Genomic DNA, 20,090 nt, shown 5'->3' with positions numbered 1-20,090 from the left:
CTGTCCTTACACAGCTGTGCTTCGGCTCTTAGAGCAATTCACATTTAAGTGAAGCTTCTTATCAGCCAGATCTGTTGGAGCCATTAGCATTGCTCAAACTTGCAGCACATGCACACTGCTGCAAGCAGATGTTCATAGGGTTTCTGCCCTCTGTGCTTATAAGGGCATAATTTTTTTCTGTGGGATAGGTATTTGAGATAGATCTTTAATTCCTGAAACCTATTCCCTATTTGAGATGAAATCCATGAAATTGTTTACACACTCCTTTTCTGTTTGAGGAGGAGTTTATCCACCCTAGTTGCATTGTTCCTCACACTCAATTTTCCAAGTACATGTTATACTTTCCTTACCAATAAGCCCACAACTAGTATGGCATGTACGTTGCTCTCTTTAATTAAAGAACTGCTTTTTTTTTCTGTATAAATGAGTTCATGATCCCAGGAGCAGCTGGATGTACCTGATACTTTTTGTCTTCATTCAAAATGGCCACAATCTCCTGCTGTTTCTAATTTATTTATGTCATCAGTAAAGATGAATATTTCTTTTATTCTTTGCCTGGGAAAATGAAGAACAGAGGTCCTTACAGAGGTGTGGAGCATTGCTTATCTCTGCTGGGAGAGGGCACCTGCCTGCAAGCTCATCAGGTAGTGCTGGGGATCTGTGCAGCTGCACTCAGATGCAGGTCAGGTGTAATGTCATTCAGTGCTTTTCCCCATGGAAGGAAGCAGCTGGGAGTAAGTCACTGGTGTCCTGCACAGCTCTTTCCTAAGCTCCTGGAATGCAGAGAGGGAGCAGGTCACATTGTAAGCATACAGCTCTGATCACCATCTTTAGACAGTGCCTGTCATGTGAAGTGACAGAGGCTGGGGGTAGGGCAGTGCAGCTGGAATGCAACACTGCAGCCTCCCTATTACTCTCTGACCTTATGGGATTAGCCAGTGTTTGTAGGATCTGCCAGTCATTCATGTTTTGTTCAGGTCTGGGAGTGATGCTGAGCTGCCATAGAGGAGCACTCTCTGGCAGAACTCAGCACTGGGGCCAAGGCTGCAGCAAAGTGGCACAAAGTGCCTGTTGTGTGCCTCTCTTGGTGTCTGACTCGGAGATGTGGTTCTGTGATAAGACCAAGCATGATAGCTCTCATGTATTTGAAGAGAAGGTTGGGAGGAAAGTATATAATTCTTCAGGTATTCAGCAGAAGTAATGCTGGTGTGTTAATTATTGCATAAGCTGTAGCATCTCATCTAGAAATCTCTTTGAGGTATGGTGTGAGCTAATTAAATATCCAAGCATTCAAAACTAGTGCTTTTCATATATAGTTGTATTTCTGTGCAGCAATGGAGTCTCTTCCTCACTGCAATGCCTCTAAGCATGAAAGATTCTGGTTATAACTGTTATTTCAGACTAAATACTTGTCAACAGTCTTGCAGAATTCCTTTTGGATATTTTTAAATGACCAGAAACAGGTCCAATAAGCCTTTCCCTGGAAAGGCCTTCATAGGATAGATTCTGCTTATTATGCATTACTTTCTAGCACTATGCATCTGCCTTTTATATTGGAGGCATTATTTTCAAATTACTCAAGTGTTTTAAGATGCTTTTGGTAAAGGCCTAAGTGAAGTATAAAGGCCAATCTGTTTTCCACATAGTAGATTGTTGTTCAAGAGTTTGTGCCAGCCAGTACAGAGTGCAATCATTCCTCTCAAGAGAGAAGAATTGCTCTACTGCCTCAGCTTCTGCTGCTCCACATTCTTGTCCTTGTACTGTTGGAGTGGTCTGCTCCTCTTGTGGAGCAGACTGGTAGAAATCTAAATGTCTAGCATTGTCTCCTTGAGAAAAGATCTTCACCTGTGAGCTGTTTTGGATATGCACCAGTTTTTACAACAATGCAGTTAATTGTGCTTTTGAGTTTTTTTGTGTTTGAAAGAAAACCAACAGATTTTTTTTCAATATCTTTTTCAATATCTTTCAATATCTTACAAAACTGCTGCAAATTTGCAGAAATTGAGTGATACACTGATACATTGCAACAGGCCAAGTAATTTATCTTGCCATTTTTCTGTTGAGAAAATTTTGTTTAGGATTATAATTTACTCAGGTGTTTGACACAGGAGGGACTGTGAAAAGATGAATTATGTCCAGCTAAGATTGCCTGAATCAACTGTATTTGTGTCTTTGACTAATTTTCTTGTGAAATAGGCAGGACTGTGTGCCTTCAACTTTTAATTATTTAAAAGTTTGTATTTACTACATGCGTACTTCAGTATAGCTACTGCTGCAGTTTCTTAACACGGCTGAGTATTTTTCCACCTTGCTTGGGGTTAAAATGTGACTGATATGTTGCTGAAAGGCACCTCCCAAGCGCTATTGCCCCTGGCAGCAAAATCCTTTGCCTTTGGCAGGACAGTATGGAAGCACATATGTAGCTCTTGCAAAGCAGTGCATACAATCATTATCAAGCCAGCAGCAAATGCTGAGTGTCAGGCATAGATATTTATACCTGGAGGTGTCCAGGGAAGTCTTTGCTAGAGTGGACCACAAAAGCCAGTAGCCTTGGAGGAAACACTGTAACTGATGTAACAGAGATGATGTATACCAGTTCCCAAAATAACCCACAAGCCCTTCATTTGCAAAAGAAAATTAAACTATATTTTGCTCAGAAGAAGTACTGTTTGCATAAACAACATAATTTATTGTAGATTAGGAGCAGAATGCTTGCAGATGCTCAAAACACTTCCTCTGTTCATGTGTCAACACCGTACTTCTTAGGCTGAGCCTGTGGAAGGACGATTATCCAGATATTTGTCTAACCAGCCTCTGGAATTGATGCTGGGGTCAAACACCACCTCCTATTCTTGAGGAAGGAGGCATCTGTGTTAGGCACTTGGATCACAGATGTGGTGAAATCTATTTGAATCAAGGCATTAATGCAGTTTTGTGTTTCCAGTTTTCCCAAATAAATAAAAAGTAATTCATATAGATAAAAATTGAGTGTGCCAAATGGCCTTGCAGGACTTTGACATCTTTGATAATTTCACTTTGTATCAAGTACAGTACAGTGTGTGTTTTCATTGTAAGGAGACTAAATCTGCAAAATAGTGCTTACTTGACTTTCCAATAATTGCACAAAACAGTTGTTACTTGTAGATTTTAAGACCCAAAAGCAATTACTAGATAGCTGCAGACCACAGAACCTTTTCTCGATTTGGACATTAATTTGAAATGCATAGGTTTTTTTTTAAAGATGTCTCAGCAAGATATTCCATTTGTTGATAGCTGCATTATTAAAAATGCTTATTCACTAAAAAGCAAATCAAGAGATCACAGATTAATGTTTACACTACAGACTTTTTAAACAATAGGCTGTGTAAATCCCACCCAAAACTACTGCAGATAGTATGAAATCTGTTACTGTCTGCTGGTATTTGTGGAGTATAAAATTTCATCTTAGCTTTCTTTTGAATAACCTGATAGGTTAAAGTACTTTAGGTCCTGCCTGAGGCAAGTTTGACAACTGTGACTAAATAGAAACTTCACATTTGGTCTTAATATTCTTTTAAGGTGTTGATTCAAGGACTAAATGCAGAATACCAGTAATGACTTTACTAACATCATGTACTGTCCTAATTATACCAAATACAAAAGCAGAAATTACATATTCATTCTAAGAATATTTACGTATTAGCATATAATTCTCCTGTTTATCACTTCAAGGATGACTAAAACTGCGTACTAGAAGTGCACCTTCAGCTGATTTCCTGGTCCTTGCTGAGTTTGCTTGAGAGCCTTTTGGGATATAGCTCTCCATTTTAAAGATAAGATTTCATGCTTATTCTTCAAAATAGTACCATTCTAAAACTGAGAAATAGCAGAAGCATAGTACTTTGTAACTGTGAACTGGACAACAATCTGATCCAAACATGAATTATAAATGACTGAGGAGTGCATACCTGATTTTGCACATGAGGTATAACAAATTGCTGAGTTACATGTGCTCTGCTAATCCTGCATCAGCATCACGGCAATTTAAACAGCAGTGCTGCTAACAGCTCTTTATTTCTTTTTAATGTCATCTGCATATACCTACATGTCTATACGTGCATAAATACATACGCACAAACAAGAGAGGTTTAAATGGAATTGCTCTCTCCTGGATGATACTTGTTTTAGTCACTCCCATGGATGCAGTAGGATGGGATATTTGGTTGCTCGCACAGAATAAGCTTCAGAGAATCTCAATAATCTTCTTTGAAGTATTTGTTTAATAGAGAGTGTATCCTGGCTACTGGTGTTAATACTAATGTCTCCTGGCTTTGAAAGTGTCTCCAAAACCTATGAGCATTGAAAATGCCAGAATAACATCAAGATTTAAGCAATTGCTTCTGCAAATTAGATTATTACTCACTGTGAAACTGCTGAAGTAACATAGAAAAAATCTCATGTTAATGGAAATAATGGTGTGAAGAGTTCAGCTTTTGGGTGTATATCACATGTGGAGAGGAGAGAGACCATCTGCTGCCTATGCAGTGCTGTTCTGATGAGAAGAGCTGTGTGGGGAGCTGATGGGAAAGCAGTGAGTCTGTTTTGGCAGCAGCTAGGTGGGCTGTTCTCCCAGGAGATAAGCTGTGGGACAGACAATGGATCAGAAAAGTGGCTTCCACAGCTGGAGGTGATACTGGTGTTAGGTGGATTGGCCAATGTTCTTGATAGACTTGAGTCTGCATCACTGCAGAGTGCTTCTGAAGAGGTGGTCACATTTTTTCATCTGAGTAGTGGCGAAAAATCTGCTTTGCCAAAAAAAAATATTGCTAGAGGTGATCTTCTCTGCAGAAACAAGAGGGGTGGTGGCCTACAGGGGCTTGTTGTTTTACTAGGGATAGCTTCACTTTGAAACTTGAGTTTGTTTCTAGAGTTCTGTCAAAAATAGGTATTCCAAGTATGAAATTGTACAAGGTGTTGTATGTATACTGCTGAGATATACAAACTCATCTAGGTGGCTCAAGTGCTTCCCATTTCCATTTTTCTGTTGAGATTTTTTTGTTTCCTTCTCCTCCTTTCCATTTTCCCCCATTTTCCTTAGGTCAATTTTCTCTTTCCGTCACTGTTTCAATCCTTCAGTGAAATCCAGTTCTCAACTATCTGACATTAAAAAAAGAATTTTAGGCCACCAAACTCCCACCAGCTATTATTCTCTTAGGCTTGCCTAAAGAAGGCAAAGACTGAAAGTATGGGCTCTTTACCCCCATCTATTCCTTACAGATCTTACAGATTCCTATCAGCCTGTTCATAACCATAGCAAAAAATTACCTAATACAATAGTCTTAGAAGTGGCGAGTAATTTTCTTCTATAAAAAATCATATGTGGAGCACTGAGAGTGACAAACTCACCCACTACCATCTCTCTACCCAGTCTGCACAGGGAAAAGCAAAAATGGCCTAAAAAAATGGCTTTAGGGCCACAGACTGGATTGCATCTTGAAAATACTCCTTCGGCTTCACAACAGTTTGAAAATGAAAATATTCTTCTAAATTAAAATGTTCTTCTATAGCCACAACATGCATTGGAGTTAATAAAGAATTTAAATTAAACAGTAATAGAAACCAAGAACAATGGTCTATGTTTCATTTCATGGTGGATAAGGAAAGTCAGCCTTATTTGTATTTCATTTATATTGTGAAGTTCGAACTCAGGTGAAAGCTGTGGCTTATGACTGAAGTCTCCCTCTTACTTAGGCTGTTAAGTCCTGCTCACTGTTGTGGCTGCATGCGTATCTTAGGTATGTTCCAGTTTTGTCTGTGTGTGTGCTTTTTTTGTGCCTGCAACATGACCCTACAAAATTCCCATTATTGGTTTTTGAAGTGAAATTCAGTTGAGCAATACTGAACCAACCGGTGACATTTTTGTCTGGAGAAGTCCTGGAAGAGTGAAATTTATGGTATTGATATTTCAGGCCTATTGTTTAGGAAGTTCAAGTATTAAATTAGGTGCTTCAGTAGACCCTGTGTGAGTTACAGAGTACGTTCTTGAGCTGCATTAGCTTGCTGTCAGTTACTTGCCTCCTGATAACCAATTCTTAGAGAAATTGTCCTGAAGATAAGGTGGGAGGTGCAGCCTGTGTACTTCCGATCTCTCTTCCCCTTGTTTTATAGAAAATGAAAAATAATACTTTTCAAAGTGAGTGATGTTTGTGCAGGCTGGGAATATGTCTGTGTGAATTTGGTGTTGGTTCTGTGAGCAGCATCTTTATCACAATCTCTGTTTTGACAGGAGGCTTTCATTTAACTTTTTATAGTCATTTCATAAGAGGCATTTGCATGTAATAGCCAAACTGCATCTGGAAAATTGTGACAGGAGCAATCAGACTGTGGATGTTTTTATAGGTGAAACAAGCAGCTGGTTGCCAGCAACATGGCTCAGTCTCACAGAGTAGGGCTGGGAAGAGGAACCTGGAAATTCCTCATGAGAAGTGCAGAAAACAGGAGGTGTCAGAGGATTTTTCAGAGGCTTTCCCTGAATGGAAACCACCTGAAGCAAACAAGGAGCATTATTTGTCCAAAGTGCTCAAACCAACCTGGATTAGTTGTTTCTCAGGGGTGTAACTAAGAAAGGAATGAAGTCATGTAGGTTGTAGGAAGGAAATAGTTAAGCTCGGGGTCTTAAGGAGCAGAATCTCAGAGACATGAGATTCTTGTGAAAGCCAGTCCACCCTTGGGGAAGGCATGGAAAAGAAGCAGTAGGGTGGGCAAGGCATGAGTCCTGTTTGACCTTTACTTTCAATACAGAGCAAAACTAAAGCTTCTTTATATTCATCATAAAATTTAAGCAAGATGTAGAAACTGTGAAGACTCATGAGTGAGTAGCTAAAGAACAGCTCTTGGAGCTGTCTTGTGAATCACTCCAGCTCCTTGCTCTGCCTGATTTAGGCACAGCCCTGGGGCTGTGGTACCAACCACTGTCACTTTGTATTCCAGCTGCTCAGCCTTGGAGGTGTGCAAGGATCAGAGTATCTCATCACCCAGTTAAATTGATTTCTATATTGATGAGAACATACAGCTGAAAAAAAATATCATGAATACAATTCAAATACTTGTGGGGACTCAACTTCACACAAGGACACATCATATATATATAAATTATGATGTGTAGGGTACATATAAAATTCAAAATAAACATTTTAGGATATACTTTCATTGTACATTTAACTCCATTATGACAGTCTTATGTTACATAACTCAAATTTAATAAGCTGATGGAATTTTCATAGAGCTTGTGCTGCCAGCACTGCTAATGCAATAGAACTTTAATATGGCATAACATTTTACTGTTTCTTAAGGAAATGAGGTTTGTGCAAATGCTTTTTGCCTGTCAGTCCTCTACATCAAGTTTTGACCTGCTGTACTAGCTCTCACTAATAGGAGTGAGGTTTTCTGCAAGCCTTGAAGAAAATTAAGTTCTTAGAAGTTTCATGGTGTCCGTGGCTCAGTAAAGAGGAAAATACCCAAATCAGTGCCCTCCTGAGTATAAAGCTGTTATGTATTTCCCTTGGCAGCAATCAACATGTACACACTCTGGGCTAAGCATAGCAGGTGGTGTCTCCTGCCCAGAGGAGATGTCAGGAAGTACATGTGCTGGGAAAGAAACTGAAATTATTTTGTTTAACAAGCATGAGAGAAGTAGGACTTCAGTTTGTAGGAAATCTTGTTTCATTACATCTGTTGACCACAGAACAAATGATTACAGTTTTTTTTTTACTTTCACTGTTCATGTTTCAGTTTTCAAGTACATAATTACTGAATTCACCAACCATGCAGTTTTAGACATAAGATGTCTCAGAGATGAGAACAAGTGGAAAATTGAGTCTATGTACATTTATGCTCAATGCAGCTAAAGCTATTTTGCTTTATATTTTATCTTTAACAAAACCATTTTTTGGTTTTGTTCTCTGGCAGTAGTCTGAGATACAGCTCAGCTGTCTGATGTACAGCTTCAGAAATACTTTTGTCTGGTCTTTCAACAGATTAACATTAGTTCTTATTAAATGTCTCTCCAGAAGAAAGACCATGTAAAAAACAGATCTCTGTATGGAGTCACAATTAATTTAAGTACTTTGCCACTGGTGTTATTTTGAGAGCTAGTGATTTATGTTCTTATTTTTGCTAGTATCAATATATTTACTTTCACTGTACTGTTACAAAAGGATTTGAGTCTTATGAATAATTTCTAAAAACAAAGCATAAGATTAGTTCAAAGTTTTGCTTTTATAAAAGTTAGAGTGGCCTTTGGCATCAAGCCAGAATGAAGAAAAGGAAATCAAATAATGCACCTTATCCAGGCTGAGTGAAAAAAAAACCTTTATGAGTGCTGTAAAGTTTGTTAAATTTGACATCTGACTGAGAGATGTAGATTCCCAGAGCGGAGAGATGTGACTACCACTGACCTGCCCTTGTCCTTCCTGAGTCACCAGTGTGCCAGACAGCTCATCAGAGAGCCTGTGGTAATACAAGGGACACAGGAAAAACTGGTATTGCATCTAGAGGAGATCAGTTTTAATAAAAATAGGAATACTTTGAATGAAATGTGCAGAAATAGTGAAAAGAGGACCTAGGATCAAAACCAAAGGTAAATGGTCTGTCAGCATAAAGGCATAAAAGCATCTGGAAAAGGTTAGAAAATAGCTTCAAAAATATGAATAGGTAGAAATTTTAGAAAAATGTTTTGATGCGCAGGCGAACTATTTTACAAAGTAATTGCTTAGGACAGTTGATTTTGCAGATGAAAAACTTCCAGTGAAGGTATAATTGGAGAACTACAATTAGATCAACAGAAGTTCCACATATTTTTTGAAATAATATTAATAAGGAAGTGACATAGTAATCCAATTATTTCAAAAGTATTTTAAAATTTATAAAAGGAAACATATTTTGCAAAATTGTGTTGATGTTATCATGACACTTTATTATCTCTAAAGAGGTTAACAAAATTCCAAAGGACAGCCAAAGATTATTGATAGTTCTGATAAAGGGTAAGAGAAATAAATTTCTTTGTGTTCAAGGGCATAAGGTTAGAAAAGGTTAAGGACAAAGGTGTTCATTAAGGAAATGCAAACACTTTTTTCTTTAGGCTCCTAGTTGCTGTTTTAGGATGTTGGAGTAGATTAAGCTAAGCTTTGGATACCTGCAGCATTTATGTCATCTACAGTATGCTCTGAAATCCTGATCTTGGGGACATATGCACACTTCAACAGTCCTCACCTGTCAGACTTTTAATTTAGAGGATCTCCTTAAATACAACATGGATTCTTTCCAGCCTTGATATATTAGGCAAGTGATGCACCTTGAGAGGAGTGGGGAGAAGAAAAGGCAGTAAAGTGGAGTTGCCTTCTCAAATTAGGACGTAGCTGGAGCATGGCATGTAATGTCAACGCAGTCATAAAATAGGGAGTATATTTGTTTTGTATGAGCCAGCCTAAGCAACGCCATGGCACGTTCAAAACGTTTAATATGTTTGTGCCATCAGTGCAGATGTGGGAAGGACTGTTAGGTAAACTCATAGGGCAACAACCACATCCGGCACTGGGCTCTACCTGCGGGGACAGGTCACCTGCTGCTGCTTCCAGATAGCTGAGTACATGGCATACAGATAAACTTCATAGCTTAAGCTGTCACCCTGTTTTTCTTCATGAAGCATTTTTGTCAAGTCTGGGAGCTCTATAGAAGTGCATATAAGTAGTGAAATGTCCTTCACTGGTGGTGTGGGGATTTTTTGTCTGCCTTCCATTTGGTTTCTGAAGCCTCTAGGATTAACCTTCAGCCCTGAATGAGTCAGGCAATCCACTTATGTTCCACTAGCAGTGCACTGTATTTTCAGCAACTCAAATGTAATTTGTTTTAGTACAGTTAATGATATATGTAATCATATTTTCTGGTACTGATCTATATTTAATAGAGTTGAAACATCATGCAACATATAAAGCTTAAAATGGCCTTTACATCTCCTAGTTTCCTGCCTCCTCAATATGATGTCCTTTTGTTCTGGTTGTTTTTTATGCTCCAGGTAGGCAGAGGGAGGTGGTATGATTTGAAATTAAAGGTTCTAAGTATGTAATGTTTGAAACTCATCAGCATTACTTTAGGAGTATCAATAATCTAAGCATAAAGGTAGGTGTGAGGGCAAATTGCAGATGTGTGTTATATACATGGGAAGTGGACAGATGGGAGATGGGTGTCTCCAAATGCTGGATGCTGGTATAGAACCTAGTGGTCTCTAGCTACTCTGGGAGAAGAGTGGCAGGAACCTGCACTTAAAATTTGGTAGGTTACATTATAAAATTGTCTGGAACATGGACAGAGCATTTGAAATATGATTTTATGTGAAACTTGTCAATGTGTTTCATTCCTAATTATGCTGAATTAATTTAGAAGGAGAAATCTCTGTCTAGCATAGGGCAACAGCCAAGAGGCGTAGATAGGGGTTTCACTATCTATTACAGCTGATCAATTCACTGGACTCTGTACATAAAATTAAATGCTTAAATATATAACCAGAGAATACAACTGGTCTGAAGTAAGAGCAAAAAAGTAAAAGGAGACCATGATCAAACATTGTAGAATAAAAAGGCAGCAAGTTGTTCATGTTGTTCTCAAAAACTCCTGACAATTTATTTGGGTTCTTCAGTATTCCTTCTGCTGCAGCAACACGTGGATGAAATTTTATTACAGAAATTCAGAGATATTCTTCCTTGACCACTACTGTTTTCCTGGTTGGTGGGAAAAAAAATAAAAAGGAAAGTCTGTGCTTCCAAAAAGCCTTGTCTAAATATGAGGCTGAATGCTATGTCTGGTGATGTTTTGTAAGTGTTTAGTGTAGTGAAAGTCTTTGGTCGAAAAAGAATGTATTTCCATAGGGGACTCTGAAGAGGTGCACTGCTTCTTTTAAGCAGATATGGATAGGTAGCTTTTGGGAGTCTTGACATGCTGTGACAAGCTCACAGCCTTAGAGGCAGGCATTCTCCATCAGGTAAGATAAAAGGGGTTGGATCCCATCATAGAATCACAAAATGGTTTGTGGGGGGGACTTTAAAGATCATCTAGTTCCAACTCCTCTTCCTTCAGCAGGGATACCTTCCACTAGAGCAAGTTACTCAGAGCCTCATACAGTCTGAGACTGAACACTTCCAGGGATGGGGAAGTGTTTCCTCTGCCCAGTTTCTCTGGGCAACCTGTGCCAGTGTCTCACACCCTGACAGTAAATGATTTCTTCCTAGTATCCAATCTAAACCTACCCTCCTTCAATTAAAGACCATTCTCCCTTGTTTTGTCACTAGGTGCCCTTGGGAAAAGTCCCCTTCTTGCTTTCTGGTCAGTACCTTTGGATACTGAAAGGTACTATAAAGGTTTCCCCAGAGTCTTTTCTTTTCCAGGCTTAACAGCCCCAGCTGTCTCATCCTGTCTTCACAGAGAGGTGCTCCAGCCCTGTAATCAACTTCATGGCCCTCCTCTGGGCTCCTTCCGACAGGTCCTTGTCCTTCTTGTGTTGGGGACCCAGAGGTGGATGCAGGGCTCCAGGTGGGGTCTTGGCAGAGCAGAGTAGAGGGGTGGAATCACCTCACGCGGCCTGCTCTCATGCCTGTTTTGGATGCAGCCCAGGATATGTTTCACTTACTGGGCTGCAGGTACACATTGCTGGGTTATATTGAGCTTTTTGTCCAAAAACATTCCTAAGTCTTTCTCCCCAGGGCTGGTCTTGATCTATTCTCCAGAAAGATTGAAAAGGCTTGTCAATTTGTTCATAACTACTGTGATCAGCTCCTACCCAGTCCAAATGTCACCAAGATGTTAAATAAAATGTGTTCCAGTGTTTCTTCTTTTTCTTCCATAAATTGCAACTGAACACCCAGTTACCTACCCCAAGTCTTTGTTTCTGAAGGAGCTTTTGCAACTACTTATTGGTGAATGTGAGTAAAGGAAAAGACAACACATTTATCAGATGTCGAAGATCTTGTTCAGGTTTTGGCTTCAGGTCAGACACTTAAATCTTAAGTACCAGATATGGATCTTGTGATCATCTGGGTCTTTGCTGAATGTTTGTTTTAAGAGTCCTTGGCTCCATAATAGATCTTTTTCTTCTAAATTTGTTTCTATAAAAGTTCTTCATTTTATTTCTGTTAGAAGTAAACAGAAAACAGCCCCTTAGAAAATGTATGATAATGGTGTAATATTGAGGCAAAGTTCTGGCAGGATTTCATGGACTACTTTTATAATGTTTCTACTTGATTTTCCCATTTTAGACTTACAAAGCCAAGATTATCTTAAGCATGTCAGTCCTGTTTAAATCCAGTTGGTTATTTTTATTATGAAAATTAACATTTTAAAGTGCTTTGCTGGATTGGGGCCCAGATGATTGTTACATCTTCCAAATTAAAGCTTCCTTGATCATCATAATAAGGGAATTATAGCAATAATTATTAATGAATAGTATTACTTTGTAAATTCCCCTGTGAATCTAACTGCATATAGGAATTAGAGCATTGGCTCCAATAGTCTATTAATGTGCTTTAGCAATCTTACTACAATTTATTTACTTTCTTGCTTACTGATAATTATTTCTGTTTCTGATAAAAATAAATCCTTTGTGACCTGGAGGTGGACTGTTTGGATCACATGGGAGTAGATAATAAATCTTCAAAATTCTCCCTGTAGAGGAAAGCAAGAAAGTCTAAGCAGTCTGAGTTGACCTTTAAAAGGTAAAAATCTCTCTTTTCAAATCTAGGAAGAAAAGCAGCAGAGAAGTTAGGAACCTTCAAATGTATCTTGGATCTAGGACTTTGTTTCAGTGAAAAGGAGAATTTGAGAATAAAAATGACTTTACATAGTAACAAAACCAAGGCTGGGTCATTTTGACAAGCTGTTCCTACTTTTCAGCGAGCATTTCTACAGCTCATTGAGGTGAACATAAAGTGGTAGTACTAACACACTTGATCTTTCCTGCTGGTTTATTCATTATTGATTCTTGACTCTCTATTGTGATAAACATGCAAGTAAGAGTCTTTACTGCATTGCTGTCAGTGGTGGTTTTGAATGGTGAAGCAGTTCAGGGCGGGTCTCATTTTGCTGGCATGGAACAGTATGTAGGAGTCTCTTTAACTTTTATTTTAATAAGCCTAGGATGATTGCAAGGAAACTTCTGCATGTTAGCAGCCAGGAGAACTCAAATATTTCCCTCATCCAGTTGGATGATGGGGAGCTGCTGCTCTTTCTCCTAGCAGCACTAACTTCTGATAAAGTTCAAGGCTTGGGTGCCCAAGTTATGATCATAAGTCCTACACCTCAGCTTCCCATGCCATCAGTGCTCCCACTGGGATGATTGGTATCCAAGAGAAGCTTAATGCTATGGTAGAAGGCAAGCTGGAAAGGGCATAGAGCTGCATGTGAAGTACAGGTCATGTGTTGTAGTACCACACAGAAGTGGGCAAGCAATTGAGAACCACAAAAGCTGGAGATGCAACTAGGTTTTAGTTGGGCTTTTGTTTGTTTGGTGCGTACTCTGTTGTTTTGTTGGTTTAGGGTTTTTTCCCTTAAAAATGGTCAGAGTCTGAATCTTTAAAGGAAAACCCAGAAAAGTGAGCTGGTTTGGTAAGAAGGGCAAAGGCTATCTCAGGGCAATGTTACAACTACTTGTACTGCCCAATGTCTAGATGTGTTTTTGAGGAATTATTTTATGATGAACACTGTAGGTACTTTCCAGACACATTGCAGAACTACAGAGAGAGTTGTAGGAGAGACATTGTCTCTAGTTTATATCTGATGGCTTTGTTGTCTGCCCTTAATGTCATGACAACTAAAGTCTTGTATGTTTCTTTTAAAGCAACAGTGGTGTTCATTGATATCTCAGCTTGTTTTTATGGAGATGGCAGATAAGCACAACTACTTTTGTGAGAAGTGTAACTAGATACTGTGAAGCAAACATTTCCCACACTACAACAACCCTGCAGTCCTCCTAAAGTTTATAAAAACTGCCAGTAGCTCTGTAGCAAAATTGGAGCCTGTAGGTTAGGCTGGCCTAACCTACAGGCCACAGTTTTAAGCCTGGCCACAGTTTTAAGCTTGTATAGTCGTTTAAATGTCACTAATTTGTGCTCAATGTTTTGTACAGTGCAGCAGCAATTTTGTTTTATATTAGGAAATAAGAGGAAGATACTGGTAAGAGGCATCTATCAGATTCAGTGCTTCTACTACAAAAGATTACTAGCTTTTTAAGATGTGATAACATATCAGTAGACTGGAAATACACTGGTAAGATCAGAACTGAATTTATTAGAGGATTTCTGTCCTTCATTGTCAGGTTATCTTAGAATATTACTCAATCTGATAGGAACAAAATCTTTTATGTGCTTTATGGCAGAAAATGCACTGAAAACAAGGGGAAGAGGTGGAATATGGCCAATATCACTTTTAAGTTCAAGACTAACTTAATTTGCTTTTTAGAGGTCAATGAATAGATTTATATTTAATTCTCTAATGGATAAATTCTGTTATTTACTTTTAAAGTTGTATGCCTGCAGTTGTTTTATTTTAGACCATCCTCATGCTTGAAAGAAATGAATAAATTCTGAGAAATTGAGTGAAACTTCAGTATAATGAAACTTCTCAGAACAGGTGGGCTGTATCAGTGACATTTAACTAAATCTTAAGTGCCAGATGGTATATTTGCAATTTATTTCAGGATTTGGCCATAGATTCATTGTTTGTCAGTACCCATATACTGCTGTTATAAATAAAAGCTTTATATACAGAATGGAGTCCACCACTTTCTGTAAATCCTAAAAAATGCAGCCCTCAAACACTCAGTTAAGCTAACACAAAAGGATAGTACCCTTTGGTATTTTTCAGAAGTTAGTTTTCATGTAGGGTAGCTAGAAGACTTGCATATTTTTACTTTATATTTATGTTGCTACTTTCCTTCATGGACACTTACAGTGGGATACAGTAAATGCCCATTAAGCTGTTCACTATGGTTTCCTTTCCTTTGAAACATGTTGTGCATTTTTCTTTCAAAAATACAGTCTCTGTATGCCTGTTAATATCTCAAGTGAAAAATAACTAAAAAATTAACAGGCAGCTTATGTCAACTCAGAGGCCCAAACAGTTACGTTTCCATTATTCATCTCACTAGTCAGATGGAGAACTGTAAGTAGACAACTACAAAAAGGCAGTAATTCAACTGTCTTGGTGGATTTTTTTGGGGGGCAGGGCAGGAGGTTGTTTCTTAATTTCTGCATTCCACAAGGCACAGTATTTAGTCTTATATGGTGATTTGACTCCTATGGAACAATTTCCTGTATTTGTGAAGGAGCTGCTGTTAGTTTTTGCAGACCTCAGTAACTGAAAGAACATAACTGCAATGCTACAGTCATTGGACCAAAAAGTATTATTCTTTTAGAAATAGACCACACCCATTCAAAACTACTCTTTATTTGTTTTTTACATACTTACTGTTTACTCATCCAAAACCAATATTCCCACAGTATATCTCATGGTAGAATTTCTCTTTGGGACTAGAAATCGAGCTCATAGCTCCTCAAAGAAGGAATTCCCCATTGGAAATTTGTTTTTAGTACCATTGCTTTAGCTTCCTCTAAAACAAGCAAAAGAGCTTGCATACCCTGCGTAGTGGTTGAACCCCTTATGTTTTGTAGTTCATATCATATGTTGTGCTTCTCACAAAGTGCTGTCTATTATTCCTTTGTCTGTTCAAAGTTTTAGACATTAGTATCTTCATTCAGATTTCAGCATCATCCCAAGGAAATAGCCTATTCTGTATGTGCTGGTGAAATCTGCTTTTTCTTGGAAAAAAAATTTAAAATAACGTAAGACCCCAAAAAGTTTATGCAGCATGGGGAGGAGGAAGTAAAAAGTCACGTAAACCAGTTGCACTGATATAGGTTAGAAAATAAAGCTTAAAGCAAAGAAAGCTTCTCATTCCCATTTTTTATAGAATTTGTAATCCTGGTCTGGCTTAATTTTGTGTTTTCCCCCAAAGGTGAAAATTTTCATATTTAATTGATTTTCCACTAAATTCTCACTGATAACAGAGTTTTCTGCTTCTGCTAATTGCTAGGATCTTCCCCCTGCAATCTGTGATGCATATTTAGAACTCCTCATTTAATACTGTCTCTTCATTTGCAGTTAGCAGTTTCTCACAGTGCTTTTCTAAGGTGGAAGATTAAAAACATGATTGTTCCTGGATTTGAGAATGCATATTATTGCAGGGGAAATTCCTTCCTAGGAGAATCCAAATGTCTGATTCAGTTTTTATTTGGAGGAACACAGTTGTTCCTAAGCAGAAAATAACTTTTTTTCTCTATTTGTATTTTTTATGTTTATTTTCTCTGGTCAGACAGAGCTAATGCTGTCTGTTGTGTGATGCAAGTGTTGATTCAGAGAACTGTGAACAAATATAGATGAGAAATTCAAAAGCCATGCTCTGGCAGAGAGGAGAAAGGGCTGGTGATGAATAGCAGAGGATGATTGTCACTGAAAATACAGGCTGTTGGTAGCACAGAAGTGAGAAGCTTTCTGCCTATTTTGTGTCACTTTTTGCTTCTTTACTGGCAAGCTACTGATCTAGATCGACCTGCATTTGAAAGCACTTGGTGGTACTGACTGAGAAGTATGTTTGATATGAGGAAAAAGATTAAATACTGGCCTCCCACTTCAGTTTTCCTGTGCTTTTCCTGCACCCAAATGCTATCTCATGCTGCTTATTAGGAAGCACAGTGACATTTTTTTCATTCAGAAGTAGTATGATTACTACAAATTAGTAATTAGTAAAGAACAAAATAAAGCAAGCAAGTCATGTCTTTCTTTTGTGGGAAATTGTGGGAAAAGGCATGGTTATTTCCTCCATCATTGCGAGGACAGCAGTCCACTCTGAAGAGCTGTAATATGCTTCCTCTGAGTTTGCAGACTGAGTAGAAAACAGATAAAAATCCAAATGTGCAGATTACAAAGTGAGCAGGAGAAAATGCCTTCTGACTATTGTGTACTTTTTCACGAGTATTGATTTCCAGAGAGAATATAAGTTGGTGTTTCTGTGGTTTGGCATCTGAAACACTTTTTCAGGGTATCAGATTCCTGTGGCCACAAGATCTCTGGATTGGGAGCGTGCTGTTCTCCAGATTTCTGGAGTTGGCAGGGTGTGTTCAGCAGAGCACTCTGCTGCAGCACACAGAGGCAGAGCGGGCACAGTGGGCACAGTCACGGTTTCAGTCTCACCCTTCTGACACGTGCTGTGCTCTGGCCTGCCCTGTTGCAATGGTCTTGTCCAGTGATCTGGATCTGTGGCTGCCATCAGCCCAGCCCAAACTGCTTGTTCAGGGGCCGTGAACTTGTGCCTCTGAGGCAAGGGCTGCCTGTGGCCCCTGGCTACCCAAGCCCCTGCCCTCACCAGTGGCCCCCTCCCACCCAACTCCAGCAAGATGTTTGGATGCAGCAGTTTGTCTCTTGTTTGTATGGTAAAAGGCTTGTCATTAAAGCATTTCAGTCAGCTGGAAACATTTATTGGCTTGAGCTTCATGCTTAAAATAGCTGGCAGCCCTGAACTTGTTGCTATGCTCTGCACAGGCAGTGGCCCTGAATTTCTGCTCACAGTAATGGATACTTGGTTTTTTCTACTTTTCGGCAAAGCATGTAATTCAGTTGATTCCTGTGGTGTACCCTGAATTTTTGTAGGTCTTTGGATGAGGATATGGGAAGGAGTCTGGCTTTAATGCCAGGCAGCCCAACACCAAATTGCTGCTGGGTCAAGCATAGGCTTGCTTTGTCTATTCTGTGGTGTAAATTGTTACTGTGATGACCAATAAAGCAAATGAAGGGAGTTCTTAACTAATGATGGCTAGAACAATCAATCCAGAGGTCAGGAAAGTCATAGAGGAAGCATGCATAGTAGAGTGCAAAACCAGCAGTATCAAATATACAGGAAAAAAAGATGGCAAACAGATTGTTTCCTAAGCTCAAAACATATGAAGATGTTCAGTTGCTCTAAGGGTTGGCCAGTTGGCCTGAGGACAAGGATGTGACCAAAAACCACGTGAAGAGAAGACCTGAAGAAGAGAATTTTCCCATCAGTATTACAGACAGTTTGTGGAAGCATATGTTGCAGCAAGTCATGCTGCACTTGATGCTAGCTTTGGATCAGCAGTGATTTGAAGTAAATCGCTCTGTAAATGTTGTAAACCATTTGGAGGGAAGTTTTGTGTGTTATCTTGGATACAGCCTTTGTTGCTGTTTGAGTGCAAAGGCCTAGGAGAACATGAAAGTAGTACTCTCTACAGCTCTATATCTGTAACTGGCTCTTGGGACATTTGGAGTGGCATTTTTCTCAGTATATATGGAATCTCTTTTACACTTGAAATATGGCTGATACCTATAGTAGTCTGTTGTACCAATAACTATGATTACTATATTTTTCTTTTATTCTTCTTTTGTTTTATAATATAACTATAAATAAATAGTATGATTTTTTTAAGCCTGTGCTATTTACAGAATACAGTATAGTATATGTAGTAGGGAGAATCATATTGGCATGCAATTTATATAATTGTATTAAATGTCATGATTGGTTTTGAATAATGTTTAAAGAAAGCATTAGTATCTTTGACATCTTGGAGTACTGACTTAAACAGTGAAGCAGAACAAGCAGCGGTTTTGTTGTGGTACACGTATAGGTATAGGTAGCAATGTGGTCCACAGAAGATCAAAGTCACATTTTCAGCTTAAATAACTGAACTGGCAGTCTTGGTTTTGTTCAGCCTCATATGACTTCTCTGTAGGAATTGAGGGCCAGCTCAAATTCTATGCCTGACTCCACAGGTTCTGTGAGATACTTCTGGTTAAATTCCTATTGTTCTGTGCCCTCCGGTACTTTCCATTACTGTAGTGCTGAAAAGTCAGAGTCATCAAACAGAGATCACTTTAAACAAACAAGAAGTCTGTCCCTCTCCCAGTGAGAATTACTCATAGTAGTTATGAGTGGAAGTATAGCATAAAAGGCAAAGACAGATCGGGAATTGCAAAGACACAGTGAAAGAAAATCATCCATTGAGGATAGTGGTCTCAGCTTTCCAGAGCAGCCTATATGCTGTCAATTTAATTTGCAATTATCATAGCAAACAAGATTTAAGAAAGGGTTTGAAGGAGGGCAATGCAGTAACTTTGCAGGTGATGCAGAGCTCTTCCAAAGTGTAAAGTGCAATGGGAGGAAGCACAGAAGTGGTTCACTGAGAATTTAACAAGGACATAATGAGAAATAACTTGCAGACTAATTGTAAGTTGGCTGTTCAGTACTAAGTGAGAATAATAATGAGAGTAGTCCATGGAACCAATGTGAACTTGCTTTTATTTGACATACCAAAGAAAGAAGTGGAGGCAAGGAGAGAAGTCACACGCTCAGAGCAGCAGTGCTCTGATAAGGTGCTGCTGTCTTTGTCCAGGCCAGAGGAAAATATTTTGTATTAATTTGGTTCTGAAATTATGAGAATCTGGACAAAGGTAGTATTACGTGCAGATTAAGTGATTTTATATGAGCAATATTATGCAGAACGACTTTGCAAGTGAATTTAATGATCTAAGGATGATTTGGGTTAGAGACAACAGACGGTACACAGAGATTCAGAAAGAATCTGGCAGAATAAGTTTGTGGGGGTGGGTAATGAAAACCCTAATTTGTCTATGAGGAGCCTAAGCTGATGCCTGAATTTACAGTATCAGAAATACTGTCTGAGATACCAATTTGAAAAGAATGAGGTAGTATTGAAGTAGAGGTACAGCATCTAGTGGAGATAGTAGTTGATACTGTGTCTATCGATGAGATTTTACTAGAGTAAAGTTTTAGGAGGAAAAAAGACCAAAAAATTCTCCAGAAAGCATAGAAGAAACCACGAAGTTGTTCCTTTGAATGACATCCAGAGCAGCAGTTAGAGACATCAGGATAAGACTGTGCCAAGGTAGCCAAAACATCAAAAGTAAAAACTCCTAATCATGAAAAATTATTGGCATGTCAGGAAGAATGAAAATGAGCCCACTTCCTGAGGCCT

At 38.8% G+C, this 20,090-nt stretch overlaps 1 protein-coding gene across 1 annotated transcript in view; it reads left to right on the top strand.

Annotated features, from left to right (window-relative positions):
- Positions 1-20,090, top strand: part of CNTN1 (contactin 1) — a 209,660-nt gene that overhangs the window by 59,116 nt on the left and 130,454 nt on the right. The gene's annotated exons all lie outside the window — the stretch shown is intronic.

Source organism: Camarhynchus parvulus, chromosome 1A, assembly GCF_901933205.1.
Source record: "Camarhynchus parvulus chromosome 1A, STF_HiC, whole genome shotgun sequence".
Taxonomy (NCBI): Eukaryota; Metazoa; Chordata; class Aves; order Passeriformes; family Thraupidae; genus Camarhynchus; species Camarhynchus parvulus.
Note: the sequence above shows the minus strand (reverse complement) of the source record. Positions and strands in the feature narration are given on the sequence as shown.